Below are 18,926 nucleotides of genomic sequence, written 5' to 3' on the forward strand. Positions count from 1 at the left end.
CCCCCCTGCCTCTGGGTAACCACCCCTCTGTTCTCTGTATCGATGAGTCCATTATTTTTTTTTTACATTCCACATATAAGAGAGCTCATATGGTATTTTTCTTTCCCTGTCTGACTTATTTCACTCCGCATAATGCTCTCAAGCTCCATCCGTGTTGTCTCAAATGGCAGGATTTCCTTCTTTCTCATGGCGAATAATACTCCATTGTGACATATACCACAATTTTTTTAATCCACTCCTCCATCAGTGGACACTTAGGTTGCTTCCATATCTTGGATATTGTAAGTAATGCTGCAATGAACATGGGGGTGTAGATATCTTTTTGAGTTAGTGTTTTCATTTTCTTCAGATAAATACCCAAAAGTGGGCTGGCTGGAGCCTATGGTAGTTATTTTAATTTTTTGAGAAATCTCCATGCTGTTTTCCATAGAGCTGAACCAATTTACACTCCCACCAACAGTGCAGAAGGGTTTCCTCCTCCCCACAGCCTCAGCAACACCTGTGAGTTCTTGCCTTTTTTTGATATTTTGATATTGATAGTGAGGTGATATCTCTTTGTGTTTTGTCAAGTATTCGATTCAGGAAATTTAATGCTGATGCAACACTGTTACGAATACACAGTCCATACTCAAATCTTGCTAGTTGTACCAATAATATTCTCCCTACCTATGTTCTCCCATCCAGGACCATGCCCTGAATTTTGCTGTCGGGTGTCTGGAGTGGCTCCCTGGCCCTGCCTGTGTCCCTGACCTTGGCACAGGGCACCTGTCTGCAGCATGTCCCTTGCTTGGCGTGCCCGGCCATTTCTTCCCGATCACATGTTCATGGCCGCACATTATGAGTTGACACTGGGTCCTTCTCCAAAGGCCCGTAACACTCCCTGGCGAAGGTACGACCTTCCAGGTGTTCTCTCACCTGTGCCAGCGATAAGGGGCCCCACAGGAGAGCCTCTGAGGCTGAGTAAACAGCTCCCCAGGACCTTTCCCCCAACCGTTTTCTAGCACCTGTTGGCAATTCTTGCCTGAGTCAGTTATGACTATGGTGGTTGTAAGATAATGATCCTCGAGCTCCTTCGCTTGCTCTCCACTTACTGGTTGGCATTCTACTGCAAGGAGGAACTGTCGGTTTCTGGTCTCGTTTGTCCATTGCGAGTGTGGACTTGCAGGGTTTTGCTTTATTCAGGAAGTTATACTCGGTTACTGTCATTGCTCACGCTGATGCTGTCAGGCTGGCTCCCCCGTCCTCCGACATGTCCCCATCCGCTTCGAGCACTTCCTTGCTCTCTGCCACTAAACTTGCTCCGAACCCAGCTCACGCTTTCACTGCCCCGGCCCCGGACTCTGCCACTTCTCCTGGGTTCCTTTAGAGCAGGATGTTTCTTCAACACCAAGATCTAGGAGCTAGGTGCTCATTTGCACCAGGGGTCATCTGGGTGCTGGAAAAAAGTACAATAAATAACCTCATGAGTTCATGCTGTTACTTCCAGCCCCACCGCAGGCCCGCAGGTTGCTCCTTGTGCCCACCAGCCCACCAGCCCACATCAGCACCCCCTCCCTAACTGTTGACAGCATCGCTGGATTTCTTGTCTAGTTTGTCCTCTGAATATACGAGACTATTCCAGAATTGCTGTACCCACCACCACAAATGGCAAACCTACAAAGATTTGTCTGCACTTCTTGTCTTTAGACTGAGTCTATAGTAAGAGTTTTTGTGTTCAGAAATTAATTGGGTTTGCTTTTGTTTTCTTCTGTTTGTATTCAATTTTAGGGTTCCCTATCCATTGTTCTGGACTGAATTTTATTGATGATTATAAGCAAACATTAACAAGGTCCAAAACTGGAGCTATAGATACGGTTTCTTTTGCACATATCAGGAGATACGTACATTTACATGTGTTCTTATTTTTCTTTCTCAACAAAAGGTAGCCTATTAGTGTGCTTGTAAATGTAGCCTGGAACTACCCCTTATGGTGCAGGAGGTCACTCCACGAGGCATTCCCCTGCATAGCTGCTACTCTGTGGTTCTAGATTGTTCCCATACTTGTAATGGCCAGTAATGAGTCCATTTGTTCCCAAGCACTTCACACTGTTGGAGGGATATCTTCAGGGTGAATTAGGGTCACAAATCCAAGGGTAAAGTAGGGTCACAGAAGTAGGGTCACAAATCCAAGGGTAAAGGCATATGCAGTCTCATTAGATACCCCCGGATTCCCTTTGGCATTGAGACATTTTGCAGCTTAGGCTTGGGAGGTGCACCTACCCTGTGGTGAGCTGCCCGTCTGCAGGTGAGCTGTCTCAGGGTGGGTCAATGAGCACTTTCCTCTTTATAAATGAACTTGAGCATCTCGTTGGGTGTTTAAGACCATGTTTATATGGTGTGTTTTGTGCTGTGTGTATCTTTTGCCCGTTTTCCTTTCTGTCTCCATCCTTGATTGTTAGGAGTTCTTTATCTATGAGGGATATTGGCACCTAATCTGCAGGGACTCTCCATTTGTCATGTTTCATCCGTCTCCACTTATGCCACCTTTCACCATGGGACAGCAATTTTTTCCCACATCGTTGAACTTTAATCTTTTCTTCTATCCTGTGGCATTTTGAGTCTGTGTGCAAAGGAATTCGGCCGTGTTTTCCCCTGGTCCTTGTATGGTTTCATTGTTACATTTAGAACTTTCGACTGTTCCCAATTTAACTTTGTGAAGGTGTGAGGTATCACCCAATTTTGCCTTTTTCTAAATGTCTCTAGTGTCATTTGCTTTTAATGTCCATCTTTCCCCTTCCTTTGTCATATACTGAATCTCCAAATGTTCTTGAATTTTCTATACCAGTGCCATCCCGTAGAAATAGAACACCAGACACATGTATGATTTTAAATTGTCTAGGAGCCACATTAAAAAAAAAATAACAAGAAACAGGTGAGATGAATTTTAATATTTTCTCACTTAATGTAGCCAGAATGTCATTTCAACATGCAGTCAATACAAGCAAATGGTTGATGAGGTAGTCTGAAGTTTTTTGCTCACAAGCTTGTCTATGTTGCTCTTGCAGCTTATCTCCATCAGGACCAGCCACATCCCAGGGGCTCGGCGGCCACTTGTGGACAAGCAGGGCCGTACCGACCTGTGCCTCCTGCCAGTCTGTTCGGGGACAGCCCTGCACTGTGGTAGTTAGAAGGGGGTAGAGGGTGCTTGCAAGTCCCCAAGGGCCCTTGTTCTTTCCACTGGAGGCTGACTTTGCTCAATGCTGGTGCCTCTCTCCCCCAGAGAATATTCTCATTCTCCAGGAGGACTTGTCTTCTCGAAGCATCAGGGACAGCTGACATTTTGGTGAGAAAGCATGAGAACTTTCTCTCAGGCTAGGAAAATGTGTCTCTCCTTCATTTTGCTAATGGAGGGCTGTTCATCTGTTGGATACTGTAAAAATGACTCCTTAATTTGAACACTGAATTTTCTTCCAATTCTCAAACCTCAAACCAGCTATGTAATAACTTATTTGGAAATTTTCTGAAATGTGAAGATAAAAATAACCTTATTATATACCTTATTATTGTTCCTTAAGTAGGTAAGTGCCTGACGTCTTGGGCTGCTGGGATATAATTCTGAATAAAATGCTCTCTGGTTTTCTGGGGGTTTTTTTGTTTTTTTGTTTTTTAAGACATGAGTCTGTGCTAACATCCCTAACTTTACACTAAGTAGATTTTAATTGCCTTTCCACAAACCTTGGCTTTTTCTGTTTCTTCCATTTCACTCCTTCCGCCGTGGTTAATCCTTGCCTGTGTAAGGTTCTCACCCAGTGGAGGTCCAGATGCCGCTTTCTGCTGGGAGTTTGTGCTCTGGGTTTGAGCATCGCCTTGGGGAATGCCCGAGTTCTTCCTGCCCAGCCTGCTACTCAGAATTCCACAGCCTAAGCAAATATGTTTGGTCTCTTCGCTCTGGCCACTGGGGCCAGGCTGACCACACGGCTGGACCTCTGAGCGGAAGATGTGCGAGGTTAGCCGTGGGGGATGATATACAAGATTGCCTCCTTCCCCGCTGACCCGGCTTGGTATGCAGACACTCGTCACCATTACTCAGCTCCTTACGGAACGGGAGCTTCAAGTTTTCATCCGGAGAACTGTGTGCAGGGCAGGGTTGCTGTGCCTGCAGAAGCAGCCGGTTTGCTTCCAGGGCTGGCTGGCTCCTCCTTGCCAGGCAAGCGCCCCACGGTGCGGTGGGGTGGGGCGCCCTGGTCCTGGGCCTCTGCCTGTTTTCCTCTGCTTGGCCTCCTTCGGCAATCTATTTTTTACCTTTTTTCCAGGAGGTACCAGAGTCTTAATATTCAAGATTCCAGAACCATAAAAAGATGCACACATGGAGAATTCTGCCTGCCGCTCCCTCCTGTCCACCAACTCCCTTCCTGTCGCCCACTGCTGGGGCCACTTCTTGGTATCCTTCCAGGGCGCTGATGCATGTGCGAGCAGATATCTTCTCTCCCGCTCCCTTTCTCATACACAGGGCGGCACGCTATGCCCACCAGCCTGCAACTTTTTGTTTGTTTTTTTTTATTGTGGTAAGAACCCTTCTCATGACTCCGGTATTAACCATAGGCACAGTGTTGTGTGGCAGACCTCTAGAGCATCATCATCTTTTTTTTTTCTTCTAGATTTTATTTATTTATTTGACACAGAGAGACAGCAAGAGAGGGAACACAAGCGGAGGGGGGGTGGGAGAGGGAGAAGCAGGCCTCCCGAAGAGCAGGGAGCCCGATGTGGGCTCGATCCCAGGGCCCCGGGATCACGACCTGAGCCGACGGCAGATGCTTAACAACTGAGCCACCCAGGCACCCCTAAAGCATCATCATCTTGCATCGCTGAGACTCTATACCCATCGAACTGGGTTTTATTATTTATTTTTTCAATTGTAGTAAAATATACATGACAAAGTTTGCCATTTTAACCACTTTTAAGTGTGCAGTTCAGTGGCATTAAGCGCATTCACATTGCTGTGCAACCATCCCCACCATCTGTCTCCAGAACTTTCCATGATCCCCAACGGACACTCTGGTCCCCAGTAAACACTAATTCCCATTTTCTTCCCCGACCCCTGGGAACTGCCATTGTCCTTTCTGCCTCTATGAATTTGACTCTTCTAGGGACCTCATTCACGTCCCTGGAACTATACAGTATGTGTCCTGTCGTGTCTGACTTGTTTCAGCTAACCCACTGTCTTCAAGGTTTATTCATGTTGTAGCACTCGTCAGGATTTCCTTCGTCTTTACGCCTGAGTAATATTCCTGCTAAGAATAAAGAACACAGGGCGCCTGGGTGGCTCAGTTGGTTAAGCGACTGCCCTCGGCTCAGGTCATGATCCTGGAGTCCCGGGATCAAGTCCCGCATGTGCTCTCTCTCTCTCATTCTCTCTCTCTCAAGTAAATAAATAAAATCTTAAAAAAAAAAAAAAAAAGAATAAAGAACACATCCCCTTCTCTGCTCAGAATGCCCCAGTGGTTCAGCCAGAGCAAAAACTGGAGTTCTCACCCCCTTCACAGCCCTGAGACTGCCCCCCTCCACACCCATCCCCTTTCTGGGACGCAGCCCAACCCAGCCGCCCCACGCCCGGCCCTTGCCAATGCTGTGCTCTCCACAGCGCCCCCCTCGGCCACCTGCCCAGGCCACACTCGTCTGCCTTCCTCCCAGTGCTGTCCCAAGCTCTTCTTACCCCACTCCACACTGTAGTGCATACTCACTTTATTTTGATTATTTACGTTCTCCCCCACTCAGAGAATAAGTCCCATGAGAGGCAGAATTTCTGTCTGCGGGGGGGGCTCACTTTTGTTCCACAGAAACTCACTCAGTGCCAGGATTCTAACAGCACCATTCAAGCATGAATGGACGAACAAATGTGGTAGGTACACACCCTGGAACATCATTCAGCCTTAAGAAAGACAGGAAATCCTGACATGGGCTACAACATCGATGAACCTTGAGGACATCATGCTAAGTGAACTAAGCCAGACGTAAAAGGAGAAATACTGTAGGATTCCCCTTACATGAGGTACCTGGAGTGGTCAGATTCCTAGAGACAGAAAGTAGAACAAAGGTTGCCAGACACTGTGGAGGGGGAATGGGGAGGTGTTTAAGGGGGGTGGAATTTCTGTTTGGGAAGATGATGAACTTCTGGAGATGGATGGTGGTGAAGGTTGCATACAATGTGAATGTGCTTAATTGCTACTGAGTTGGACACATAAAATGGCCAATTTTGTTATGCATATTTTACCACACACACAGATGCATTCAAGGAGTGAATCTCAGGATTTTCCCAACAAGCACGCATGAAGATGGTCCTTGCATGTCTGTGGTGGCGGCTGTGTCCTTTCTAGAACTGAACCTGCCCTATGGGCTGCAGCCCACTGTGCAGCCCTCACTTCCAACCCCAGCCTCGGAAGCCCAGGGCAGCATGGCCGGGGGCTGCAGCAAAGTGAGTGGTCATGGATGGCATACAGAACTGGCTGTCCTTAGCTGGGTATCAGGAAAGGAGCTCTGGCCTCAGCTTGGCCTAGATGCCCCAGACCTAGACCCCGATCTCAGAGCCGGAGCCAGACCCCAACCTCAGCCCCAGATCCCAGACTCCAGGCCCAACCCCAGACCCCAACCCCAGACCCTAGACCCAATCCCAGCCTCAGACCCAGACTCCAGATTGACTCCAGACGCAGCTCCAGCCCCAGACCTAGACCCAGACTCCAGACTGACTCCAGACCCAGACTCCAGACCCAGCTCCAGCCTCAGACCCCAGACCTAGACCCAGACTCCAGACTGACTCCAGACCCAGACTCCAGACCCAGACCCCAGACCCAAACTCAGCTCTCAGACCCAGCCCCAGATTCCAATCCCCTGGCCCAGAACCCAAGCCCAGGTCTAGACTCTAGCCCCCAGAGCCAGACCCCAGACCCAGCCCAGAATCCAGCCTCCAGTCTCTGGCCCCAGATCCCAGATCCCAGCCCAGGACTCCAGACCCAGACCCTGAATCTCAGTCCTATGGCTCTCTGATGGGAAAAGTCACCAGGTGAGATCCAACAGTTGTCGCCAACAATGCAAGTGTGGGTGGCACTCATCTTCCAGGTGGTGGCTCATTCAGACTTTCTAGAAAAGCTAAGTCCTGCACATACATGGCAACTTAGCACAAAGACCCCTGATGGCAGGCTAGGGTGCGTTGGGCCCTAAGGGGTGTGTCTGTCCCTACCTTCTCTGTCTTGCCTCCTTCCAACACAGTAGTCCCTGGGACACCTGTGACAACAGAACTGGGGCCTCAGGGGAGACCCCAGGAGAGCCCACATGGCAGCCCCTCTGTTCTCTGGGACAGTTTAGCGCCCACTTGGATTCGATGAACTCTTCCTGGCAGGAATGCAGGGGGTAACGGAAGAGGGAGCAGGGAGAGGTGGCCTTATGAAATCAGGAGGGGAGCAGCCTGAGGGCAGCAGGAACTAAAGGACAAGATCTTGGTGGCACAGGGTTAGGCCTCAACCGACCTCTCCCAGGCTCCAGCCGGCCCTGGCAGCTCGGGGCATAATGTGCATTCCACACACAGTGGACACAGGCCCTGTCCTCGTGCCTCCTTCATCCCACAGGGAGGAAAAGGACAGTAAATCCAGGCAATCAGGAAAACACGGGACCTTATGACCTTAGGATTCAGTAACTCCATTTGATCAGCCCAACAGAGACGAAAACACGTTCATACGAAGACTTGCACGCAAATGTTTATATTCCTGACAGACAACAAGTGCAAACAACTCGAGTGTCTATCCGTGAATGAGTGGGTAAACAGATGAGTTCCAGCCACACAGTAGAATATTATTTGGCCATAAATAAGAATGAAGTTCTGACCCACACTACCACATGGATGAATCTTGAAACATGGTGCTAAGCGAAGTGAGCCAAACACAGAAGGCCACCTTTGTCCGATTCCATTTATATGAAATGTCCAGAATAGGCAAGTTCATGCGGAGTGAAAGTAGATTATGGCCACCGGGGGCTGGGGGAGGAGCACGAGGAGCGACTGCTAGGGATTTTCTTTTTGGGTGATGGAAATGTTCTAGTATTAGAGAGTGGTACCTGATGCACAACTTTGTGAATGAACTAAAATCCACTGAATTACACATTTTACGAGGGTGGATTTTATGGTATACAAATTGTATTTCAATAAAAAGTTCTAAATTTAATTTGGGGGATGGTTGCACAACTCTGAATATACTACAAACTTTCGAATGGCACACTTTAAATGGGTGAATTGTATGGTATGTGAATTGTCTCAATAAAGCTTATTTGTTATTACAAAATAAATACAGGGGTGCCTGGGTGACTTAGTCGGTTAAACACCTGCCTTCGACTCAAGTCATGATCTCAGGGTCCTGGGATCAAGGCCTCAGTCAGGCTCCCTGCTCAGTGGGGAGTCTGCTTCTCTCTCTCCCCCTGCCTCTGCCCCTCCCCCCGCTCATGCTCTCTCTCTCTCTCTCTCTCTCTCTCTCTCTCTCTCTGTGTCCCAAATAAAATCTTTTTACAAATTAATTAATTAGTACAGATGCAGGACCAGAGCTGTACGGGAAGTCTTGGGTGGCCCTCATCCTTGACTCCAGGTAGAGCGAAGGCCCTGAGGGACTGCAATGAGCTTGATGTGTTTGAAGGAAGGTGATGAGGCCTGTTGGCAGAGCCCCCAGGGTAAATGGAGAAAGGGAGGCAGGCATTGGGGAGTGGGATGGGCTTCTCACATGGGTCTCTGTGCTTGGTGAGGTGGGGGGGCCTGAGACCTAAAAGTGCAATTCTCGAGGGTCCCCACTGCAGAATGGAGTGCCCAAGGCTCAAGTCGAGGAAGTGAAGATGAGGGTGGAACTGGGTGGTGTGATGGACTGAACTGTGTCCCCCAAAGTTCATATGCTGAATCCCTAGCCCCAGAGCCTCCCAATGTAAATGTATTTAAAGATAGGGTCTTCAAGGTTCAATGAGGTCTTATGCATGGGCCCTAAGCCAACATGACTGGTGTCTTCACAAGAAGAGGGGATTAGGACACACACCCTCACAGAGGTACCACCATGGAAGGACACAGGGAAATGACAGCCGTCCACCAGCCAAGGACAAAGGCCTCAGGAGAGCCCAACCCTGCCAATACTTGAGCTCAGACTTCCAGCCCCCAGAACAGTGAGGAAACCCATTCTGTGGTTTACGCTGCTGGCTCCGTGGTCTTTGTCCCAGCAGCCCAAGCAGGCCAGTACTGGCGGCAATGGAGCGAAGACAGCAAATCTGAATGTGTTTGGGACTTGCTGACCCATAGGGAGGATGAGAGAAAGGAACAAGTGATGCGACTTTGAGATTCTTCTTTGAGCACCTGGTGGGGAGTGGTGTGTGGGGTCAGACGGGAAAGCCCGGGCCGGGAGCAGGTACAGTCCCCTGTGGGTCCGTCGAGTGTGCCATGCCATAAGGCTTTACATGCTGCCATCCAGGCGGGGGGCAGCCGGCCTGGGGGGCTGGAGTTCTGGGCCCAGGGCCCAGGGGCACCAGCCCTCACCCGAACTCGGGGTCCACAGTCTCTTGCATAGGCAGCTTTCCTGCGGGTAGCACTCAGCCAGGTCCCCTCACCTGCCTACACTGCGACAGACGAAAACAAAAACCAAGAGGCACCCTTGGACGGGTGTCTGTGAGAGATGGAGAGATGGATCCCTCCCCCAACCATGCAGTTCTGTGCACTGTGCCTGTTACATGTCACAGGGAAGACGGTGAACCAGACGGGCCGGGGGCCTGCTCTCGGGGGTTTGATTCAGCTGAGAGGGACACTGACACGTAAATGAAAAACCACGTGTGCCGGGGAGATGCAGTGATGTGCCGAGGCAGAGCGGTCCATCCGGCGGGGCCAGTGGGCTGAGCTGGCAGCAAGCAGGAGCCCGCTTCCAGGTGACAAGGACGAGCAAAGGCCCTGAGGTGGGATGAAATTCAGCCTGAGGAAAGAGGGGGAAATGGTGGAACCAGGGGAGAGACAGCCTGAGGGGGAGGGGCCAGGGTGGTCCCCAGACCATCCCCCTTGCCCCTGGATTAGACCCAAGAAGCTGGGGCTTTTGCAGAAGGCAGTTCAGCCACTTTGGGGCAGGGTTACAGCTGCTTGAACTTCTGTCAACTGTGGTTTCTTAGGGATCCCCTTGGATCTGTGAGCTGGGTAGGGGGCTTGTCTATGCAGGAAAAACACTGAGAGGGTCTGAGACTCTGTGGGCCCCGGGGGTGTCGACGCCTGGAGAGCCCGCGGAACACAGCCCAGGGTCCTCCGCCTGGCCAGCCAGGACAGCGCCAGGCCTGTCCTCGGTGGTCATCGAGCAGGCGGCCGCCAGCACGGAATGCGCCCTCTCACTCAGCACCTCCCCTGGAGCCTGAGCCAGCGGCATTCAGCTCTGCCGTCCTCCACGTGAACCCTGGCCAACTCAAACATGCCTGTGTGGGGTTCCTGCCTGAGTCAGGGCAGCATGGCCGCAGGCTGGGCTTTCAACACCGCCCCGAGGCCGCCCCAGCTCTCCTGCTGTCCCTGAGCCCCACGTCCCACCCACCCTGCGGCCCTCGGCTCCCGGAACACATCCCTCGTGGGGTCCGGACTCCTGTACTCAGCATGCTGTCTCAGGACACCCTTTCTCCCACCACGTCTGCGGCAGTCGTCCCTGACGGCACGGCTAGGATGGGCCACTCCTCTCCATCATCCTGCCCTTGTCCTGCAGGCCTCTGTTGTAACTCACCTCCATGGAGGCGTCTCCTTACCACCCACTCCAGGCCACCCCCACACTGCTGGCCAGAGACAGATCAATATAGATTATCCAGTCTGCAGAACAGAGAGATAAAAGATTGATCCCAAAACAGGATGAGTTTTTACTGATTGTATTTTTCAAAGATTGGCCACGACAATGTCTTCCATCCTACATGTGCTTCTAGACCCTTGAGACTCCCCCTTGAGTGTAAGTGATCTTATACTGTCTTATAAACAATAGATTACAACAGAAGTGACGCTGCACAGCTTCTGAGGCTGGTTCATAAAAGACGGGACAGCATCTGCCCTGGTGCCTGAGTACTTGTGCTTAGAGCCTTGAGGCCCCCATGCCTTCAGGGTCTAGGCTAGCCCACCTGCAGAGCCAATTGTCAGGCTAGCCCCCCTGCAGAGACTGATGCCAGGCTATCCCACCCACAGAGACGATATAAAGAAGCCCTGAGATTTCCTGGAAAGGGAGATGTCCAGCGAGAAGTTCTAACTCCAGACCTTCTCTGCCTGAAATCATAGGAACTACCCAGCTGAGCCCTCCTGAATTTCTGACCCAGAGATTCCATGAGAGATAATAAAATGTCTAAACTGATGTTTTAAGTCACTAAGTTTTGAATTGTTATGCAGTTACAGATCATCGTTTCAGAGCAGAATCAAGAATCCAGAAAAAGATCCCAAAATGTATGTCTAAAATCTTGATTTTTATCAATGGTGCCGTGGCAATTCAATAGGGAAAGCCAAAGTTTTTTGATAAACGGTGCTAGGACTATTGGATAAGCTGAGGGGGAGGGTACAGAATGAACTTTGACCTCTGCCTAATACTATACACAAAAATTAATTCAGGATGGATCATAGTCTTACACGTAACAGTGAAACTATAAAGTTTCTAGAATAAACGGAGGAGAATATATTCATGACCTTGGAATTAGTCGGCAAAGATTTCTTGGAGAGAACCAAAAAAAGCATGAAATATTAAAAAATTGATAAATTAAAATTTATTAAAATTATAAACATTTATTTCTCAAAAGACACCATTAAGAGGATGAAAATCAAGCCATTGTCTGGGGAAAAATATTTGCAGTGAACCTATCTGACACTAAACTTGTACCAGGATATATTTAAAAAACACCTGCAGATCAATAATAAAAAGATAATCCAATTTTAAACGGGCAAAAGATTTGAATAGACACTTCACACAAGAAGACATAAATGGCCAATAAGCACTGAAGAAGCACTCAGAATCATCAGCCATCAAGGAAATACAAATCAAAACTGCAATGAGATATCCCTACGCAACCATTAGAACAGCTGAAATAAAAGACTGACCCTAATAAGTGTTGACTAGGATACAGAACAACTGGAACTCTCATACGCTACTGGTGGGAGTAAGACGGTACCAACCCTGGGGAAGCAGTTGACAGTTTCTTATAACACTAAACATATACCTATGTGATTCAGCCATTCTACTCCTAATTATGTACCCAAGAGGAAGGGAAATATATGTCCAAACATATAGGTTCACAGCAGCTGTATTTGTAATAGCCTAAAACAGGAAACAACCCAAATGTCCATCAACAGTGAATGGATAAACAAGTTGTGGGAATTTTACTCAGCAGTAAAAAAAAAAAAACAATGACCTATTGATACACTTAGGAACATGGATGAATCTCAAAATAATTATGCTGAGTTAAAAGTCAGAGTTTTCGAAAGTACATATTGTATAATTCCCTTTATATGAAGTTCTAAAATAGGCAAAATTATTCTGCAGTGATAGAAAGCAGATCAGTGGTTGTGTGGGGGTGGGCCATGTGTGATGGTGGTGGGAATTAACTGGGAAGAGGCACAGGAAACTTCATGGGATAATGAAAATGGGGTCTTGATTGGGGTTTTGGTTACATGGTTCTATACATTTGACATTTATTAACTGAGTGTTTAAGATCTGTGCATTTCACTGCATATAAATTTTACTGCAATAAAATAATTTAGAACAAAACAAAACAAAAAAATGTGTTTTGTCTGTGTTAAGTGGATTAAAATAACAATGCTTGCTATTCTAGTTTCTTTGCTTTTCCACATAAATTTTAGAATAACCTTGTCCATATCTACAAAAATTTTTTGATATTTTGCAGGAATTTTGATATTTTTATATTTTGATATATATTGATAGGAATAGCAACCATATATCAAGATGAGGAGAACTGACATCTTTACTATGTTGAGTCCTCCAATCCATGAACAAGGTATGCCACTCCTTTTATTTAGATCTTCTTTAATTTCTTTCATCTACATTTTGTTGTCTCCGCATGTAAATCCTGCATGTGTTTTGTTAGATTTATACCTAAGTATTTCATTTTTTGGAAGATTGTAAATGGTATTATATCTATAATTTTGGTTTCCATGTGTTCATTGCTGGAATATAGAAATACAATTGACTTTTATATATTGATCTTGTACTCTGCAACCTTGCTGAAATGAGAAGAAACAGTCTACCTTATTAATATATAAAATATAATGTGTGTGTGTGTGTGTGTGTGTGTATTCTATGGCTACAGTTATTAAAACTATATGGTCTTAACACATAGATCAGTGAAACAGGGTAGAGTACCCCCCAGAAATAGATCCACATAAACATGCCAAACTGATTTTGAACAAAAGTTCAAAAGCAATTCAGTGAAGAAAGGATGAAGCAAACACTGTTGGAGAAATTGGACATCCACAGGCAAATAAGACACTCAACCTGAATCTTGCAACTTATATAAAAAATACTTCAAAGTAAAGTTGTGGACTTCAATTTAAAATTGAAACTATAAAATTGCTAGAAAAAAATAAAACAGGAGAAAATCTTTGGGATCTATGACTAGGCAAAAAATTCTTAGACTTGACCCCAAAAGCACAAGCCATAAAAAGAAAAAATTATTAACTGGACTCCATCAAAATTAAAAACTTTTGTTCTGCAAAAGGCCCCTGTTAAAGGATGAAAAGACAAGCTATAGATGAGGAGAAAATATTCACAAAGGACATACCCAACGAAGGACTAGTATCTAGAATATATAAAGAACTCTCAAAACTCAACAGTAAAACAAACAAAAAATAACCAATCTAATTAGAACATGGGCAAAAGACATGAATAGACATTTCACTAAGGAGGATATACAAATGGCAAATAAGGCCATGAAACGCATTAGCCATGAGGGAAATGCAAATTAAAACCACAGTGAGATATCATTACACATCTAAGCATAGGGGGAAAAAGTTACAGTACCAACTGCTGGTGAGAAGGCAGAGAAACTGAATCATTCATACATGGCTGGTGGAAATGGAAACTCTAGAAAAGAGTTTGTCAGTTTCTTAAAAACCTAAACATGTAATTATCATAGGACCGCACCCCTGGGCATTTCTCCCAGAGAAATGAAAACTATATTCACACAAAGACTTATACAAGAACGTTCATAGCAGCTACATTTGTAATAGCTAGAAACTGACACCAACTCAGACATCTCTCGACAGATGAATGGCTCAACAAACCTGGATATGTCCCTACCATGGAATACTATTCAGCAGGGACAAAAGGAAGGAGCGACCTACACACACAGCAACCTGGATGAATCTCCAGATGATTATGCCTAGTGAAAAAAGCCAGTGCCCAAATGCTATACACTTTATGATCCCATCAATGTGACATTCATAAAATGACAACATTATACAGATGGAGTTTCCCAGGGATTAAAGGGGGTGCACTGTGATATATAATATTGTTTTGCAAGATGTTACAATTGGGAAAACTGGGTGAATGAGATCTTGCTGTATTATTTCTTCCAACTCCATCTCAAAGTAACAAGTTTAATTAAAAAAACAAGAACAACATGTAAACTCTGGTGACTGGCTTGCTCATATGGCTGTCCTGGGAGGCAGGTGAGAGCAGAGCAAATCCGTGAGGAAGTACACATGGCCAGTGCTGCCCGAGGCTTCCCTGGGCCCACTGTGTGCCCTTGGGCCCCTCCCTGCGGGGCCTCACCACCCAAGGCTGTGACATCCTGCAAGCAGCCTTTGTCTGTCCCATACCGCACATCTGCAGCATCTGCGTGCCTCTTCCATCTGAGGCTCAAAAAGTGTCAGCTATCAAGGACGTTCTCTGTGCCAGGGACGAGGCCAGGCAGCCAAGCAGCTATAGTCCTGCGGGTGAACTGGCACCACTGTCCCATTCTCTGCCCCCATCTCCCCTCTGGAATCACCTTGAGCTATAGGCAGTATATGGAAAAACCTAGAATGCCATCTGTCACCACTCTGGCACCAAGACCACTTCTGTTGGCCCCTCTCCATTTTTGGCGTCCCCCCACTCCTTGTCACAGTTGTCTCCTCTCTGTAGTTCCAGGAGGCCCTGCCCGCTTCCATCCCCCAAACAGGGTCCCTTGTCACATCCTGGTGTCCGACAAAGCCCAGAGCCTAGGCCTCTCTGTCTGTGAACGCCCCTTCCCCTAACTCTCCCACTCAGACCTCGCTGAGAGCATTGTTGTGTGCCAACTCCTGGGAGTGCCGGGATGCCAGGACGGAGTCAAGACTAGGGGTGCCAAGATGAATCTCAAGGGAGGAGGCATGGAAGGGCTTTTGCCAAGCAGGGGAGAAGAGGAAGGCCGGGGGCAGTGCCTGGGCTCAGCATGGCAGGAGGGGTGTGGCCTGACATTAGGTGGTATGGATAGAAGCCAGGATGGGTAGGTTGTGATGGTCCTCAGAAAGGTCTTTCTGAGGCCCGAGGCCCAGGCTGGACACAGGAAGGAAGGCCCACAGAAGGCTGGGTGTGCGGGCCAGGGTGGCAAGCCTGGGTTGAGGTGGGTCTCAGGAATCTCCAGTCCCCGTCTCTGGCTGGCTCCTCTTGGGAGAAACATCAATTCAGTTCTTTGCCCATTTTGGAATTAGGTTGTCTTTTTGCTGTTGACCGTCTCTGGGTTTTTTTGTTTTGTTTTGTTGCCATTTGGATTTTTTATTATCTTTTAAAATATTGTACAGTGAAAAGTAAATACACCTTTTCATCTGCCAGACAAGGTTGGCACCCCCCCAGGGGGACCTTGTCCCCCCCCATACACCCTCTGGTTCTACTCCAAAACCTTCCCCGTGCCTCTTACTCACTTATACCCTTACTATCCCTGTCTTCCACAGTGATGAGGCCCCAGAAATGGGGGGTACAGGATGGGATGAGGGATAGCAGGGGAGCCCCCTGAACTGTCAAACCTGGGTGGGTCAAGGAGCACCCCGCACCAGCAGGCGGAGGATGGGGCTGTTCAGAGAGATCGGGGCATTAGAGGGTAAAAGCGTATCCAGTCTGATGGGAAGGAGAGAGGCTCCCCTCACCCTGGGGATAGGGTGGACAAGAGGGAGGGGGTATGACCCCGTTACACACCCCTCCACTACCTCCCCAGGTTGAGGGGGGACCCAGACTGCTGTGCCACCCCCTCCCCCCTGGATAAGAGCAGCTCCAGCGCAGCTCAGTCTGGTCTGTGAGGGCCATGGTGTTGGGCAGCAAGCAAGATGAAGACGGGAAGGATGTGGGCTAGAGGTTTTATGAAACCCCATTCACCAAACTACACAACCCCAGGGAGGCGGAGAGCTCCCCATTCTCCGAGGGGCCCTTAGGAAGCTTGCTGACAGAGTCGCCCTTCTGTCCTGAAAGACAGTCCTCTGAGGGTTTGGTGAGTTCCAAGAAGGGGGAGGACTTCTGGCAGCTCTGAGACTCTGCTTGGGAGATACAGTCAGCCACAGTCACTGGCTGACGGTCTCCACCGATGGAACCATCCATCCAGGTCCCACAGTTCCACCTGCAGTGGCTCTGGTTTCTGATGCTGGGGTCTCGACTCCTCTTCCAGGTCATTCTCTGTCATGCTGGCCCCATCAGATTCCAGGCCTCCATCCATGACAGTCCTGTCCTCATCCCGGTGGCACCTGGCACTTGCTGCGGAGGGAGGCATTCCCCAGGCTCTGAATCAACTGGGGGCTCTGGCTCAGATGTGTCCAGTAAGCTATAGGGATTACTGTCTGGATCTTTCAGCACTGAGCTGATAGGTGAAGCGTGGTATCTTGTGGTGGGCCGGGAGGGCTGGCGGGGGTCCCCTACCCCGGCCCCCAATCGGCTGCCTCCAGGTTTCTTCCCCCCAGGTTGGGATCTGGGCTCCTCCCTCTTCTCTGATTTGGTCTCAGAAGCTGTGGATGGGTCTGAGCTGGGTCCATAGGCAGGACAGGCAGCCCTCCCAAGTTGGTAGCTGCCCCCATAGCTTCGGGTAGTGTGGAGGGAGGCGGAGAAGCCCCGCCCACTCCCAGGAGGGCCAAAGGCCCGCCCTGTCTGCCAAAGCTGGTCCTCAATCTGCAGCCTCTCCAAGCGGGTGGCTGATACTCTCCAGGGTGCCCATGAATATGAAAGGAACCATCCCCTCCTCCCCCGGGGTTCTTCTTCTTTTTTTTTTTTAAAGATTTTATTTATTTATTTGAGAGAGAGACTGAGAGAGAGAGAGCATGAGAGGGGGGAGGGTCGGGAGGGTCAGAGGGAGAAGCAGACTCCCTGCCAAGCAGGGAGCCCGATGCGGGACTCGATCCAGGGACACCAGGATCATGACCTGAGCCGAAGGCAGTCGCTTAACCGACTGAGCCACCCAGGCGCCCTCCCCCGGGGTTCTTCTTGTCATTCTCACCCGCTACGGGAACCCTCACCACACCAGATTTGTCCACCAACTCCTGGATCACTTTCCCGTTCTTTCCAATCACTTTGCCAGCAAGGTTCCTGGGCACTTGCATGGACGGAGTCCTCAGAAAACACCAGGTGGCTCGGGCCTGTGGGCACACCTCACCACCCTCCCCATAGACTTGGCAAGTGCAGGTCTCTTCACCCAACTCGACGGCAGTCACCCCAGGTACTTTTCGGGCCTGCTGGACGGTGGCACCGTGAGTCCCAACTGTCAGTCCCACCCGGCCCTCTGGCACTGTGAACCCCTCCTGGCAGGCCACCCCAGTTGCTTACCTGTCTCTAAGTGCTTGGTGGCTTCTTCACTGCGGGACAGCAGCAGTTTGGTGCGCAGGCTTCAGAAATGCACGTCACCCTGCAGGGGTACACGCTTCCCGGGAGCTTCTGTGGCTGACAATGAAGAGCTGCCTATTTGTGATGTTGAGAAAGATGCAGTTCACTCCCAAAGCTTTCTTGAACTCACTGGAGCGGGCCTCTCTCAGATCCTCAGGCACAGCCCCGGCAACCTTGAAGAAGCTGCATTTGGTTGCCAGGGGATTGGGATTCACTGGCCGGGGCCCTTCCAGGGTGACAAGCCCATTGTAAGTGGCATCACAGGCAGCATATTCGATGGCAGAGAACTCTCCCTTCATCATCCGCACCCAGGCAAGCCACCAGCCTCAGGGGTCCTGCTCAGTGGCTCGAGAATGAACCTCCACCCCACCCCTGTGATCTCTTTATTAGGATCAGCTGGAGGTGGTAGCCATTCATCCCCCAAAGGAACATGTCTCTCACTCCGCCAGTTGTTTTCAGGGTCTTCCCAGACATCCTTCACATCCCTGTAAAGGCCCACTGGAGCCATGCACCTCGACGGGCAGTCCGGGCTGCACGCCCCCCTCGGGGAGGCCGGGATGCCCGGGGGCAGCTGCAGTGGTGTGAGTCCCGGCCGGCCCAGGCCCCCAGCGTCTCAACAGTCTCTGGTTTTGATCCTCAGAATTATCCGGAATACCAGATGCAGCCCAAACAGCCCCCCTGGGTATGGATGGGGAGGTTGAGGCAGGCCTGCTCCAGACAGCAGGACGGCTGGTCCCTTGGCCTGGGGCAGGGCATCTGAGGCCTCAGAGGTGCTCCGGTTGGACCCCTGGTTAGAGCAGTGTCTGTTCTGGGAGTCATGGGCCCCCACCCTGGGTCTGCAGGCGTTCTGGCAGGATCACTGATGCTGTCTTGGCCGCACGGCCCACACCCGGCATGCTGGTCCTGCTCCCAGCAGCATGCAGGTGGGGAGACCAGCCCAGCAACACACTTGCAGGTGCATGTTGTCATCCTCAGCTCTACAGACCACAGGGTGCCCTGCTCTTCTGGTCCCTGATTTGGCCAGCATCCGCCCAGGACCCCTCTGCCCTGCTCCAGGTGGCTCTTCGGGCCTTTGTGCCCAAGGCTTGTGGCCCATGCCCTCCCCCCCGGCCT

The 18,926-nt window shown here is 49.5% G+C and overlaps 1 pseudogene; it reads right to left on the minus strand.

Moving 5' to 3' along the window:
- Window positions 1–16,307: 16,307 nt before the first annotated feature.
- LOC123853288 (RNA-binding protein FXR2-like) lies at window positions 16,308–18,709 on the minus strand (annotated as a pseudogene).
- Window positions 18,710–18,926: the final 217 nt, after the last annotated feature.

This window comes from Mirounga angustirostris, unplaced genomic scaffold, assembly GCF_029215605.1.
Source record: "Mirounga angustirostris isolate CCGP_5_RB_7025 unplaced genomic scaffold, mMirAng1.0.hap1 SCAF_14, whole genome shotgun sequence".
Taxonomy (NCBI): domain Eukaryota; kingdom Metazoa; phylum Chordata; class Mammalia; order Carnivora; family Phocidae; genus Mirounga; species Mirounga angustirostris.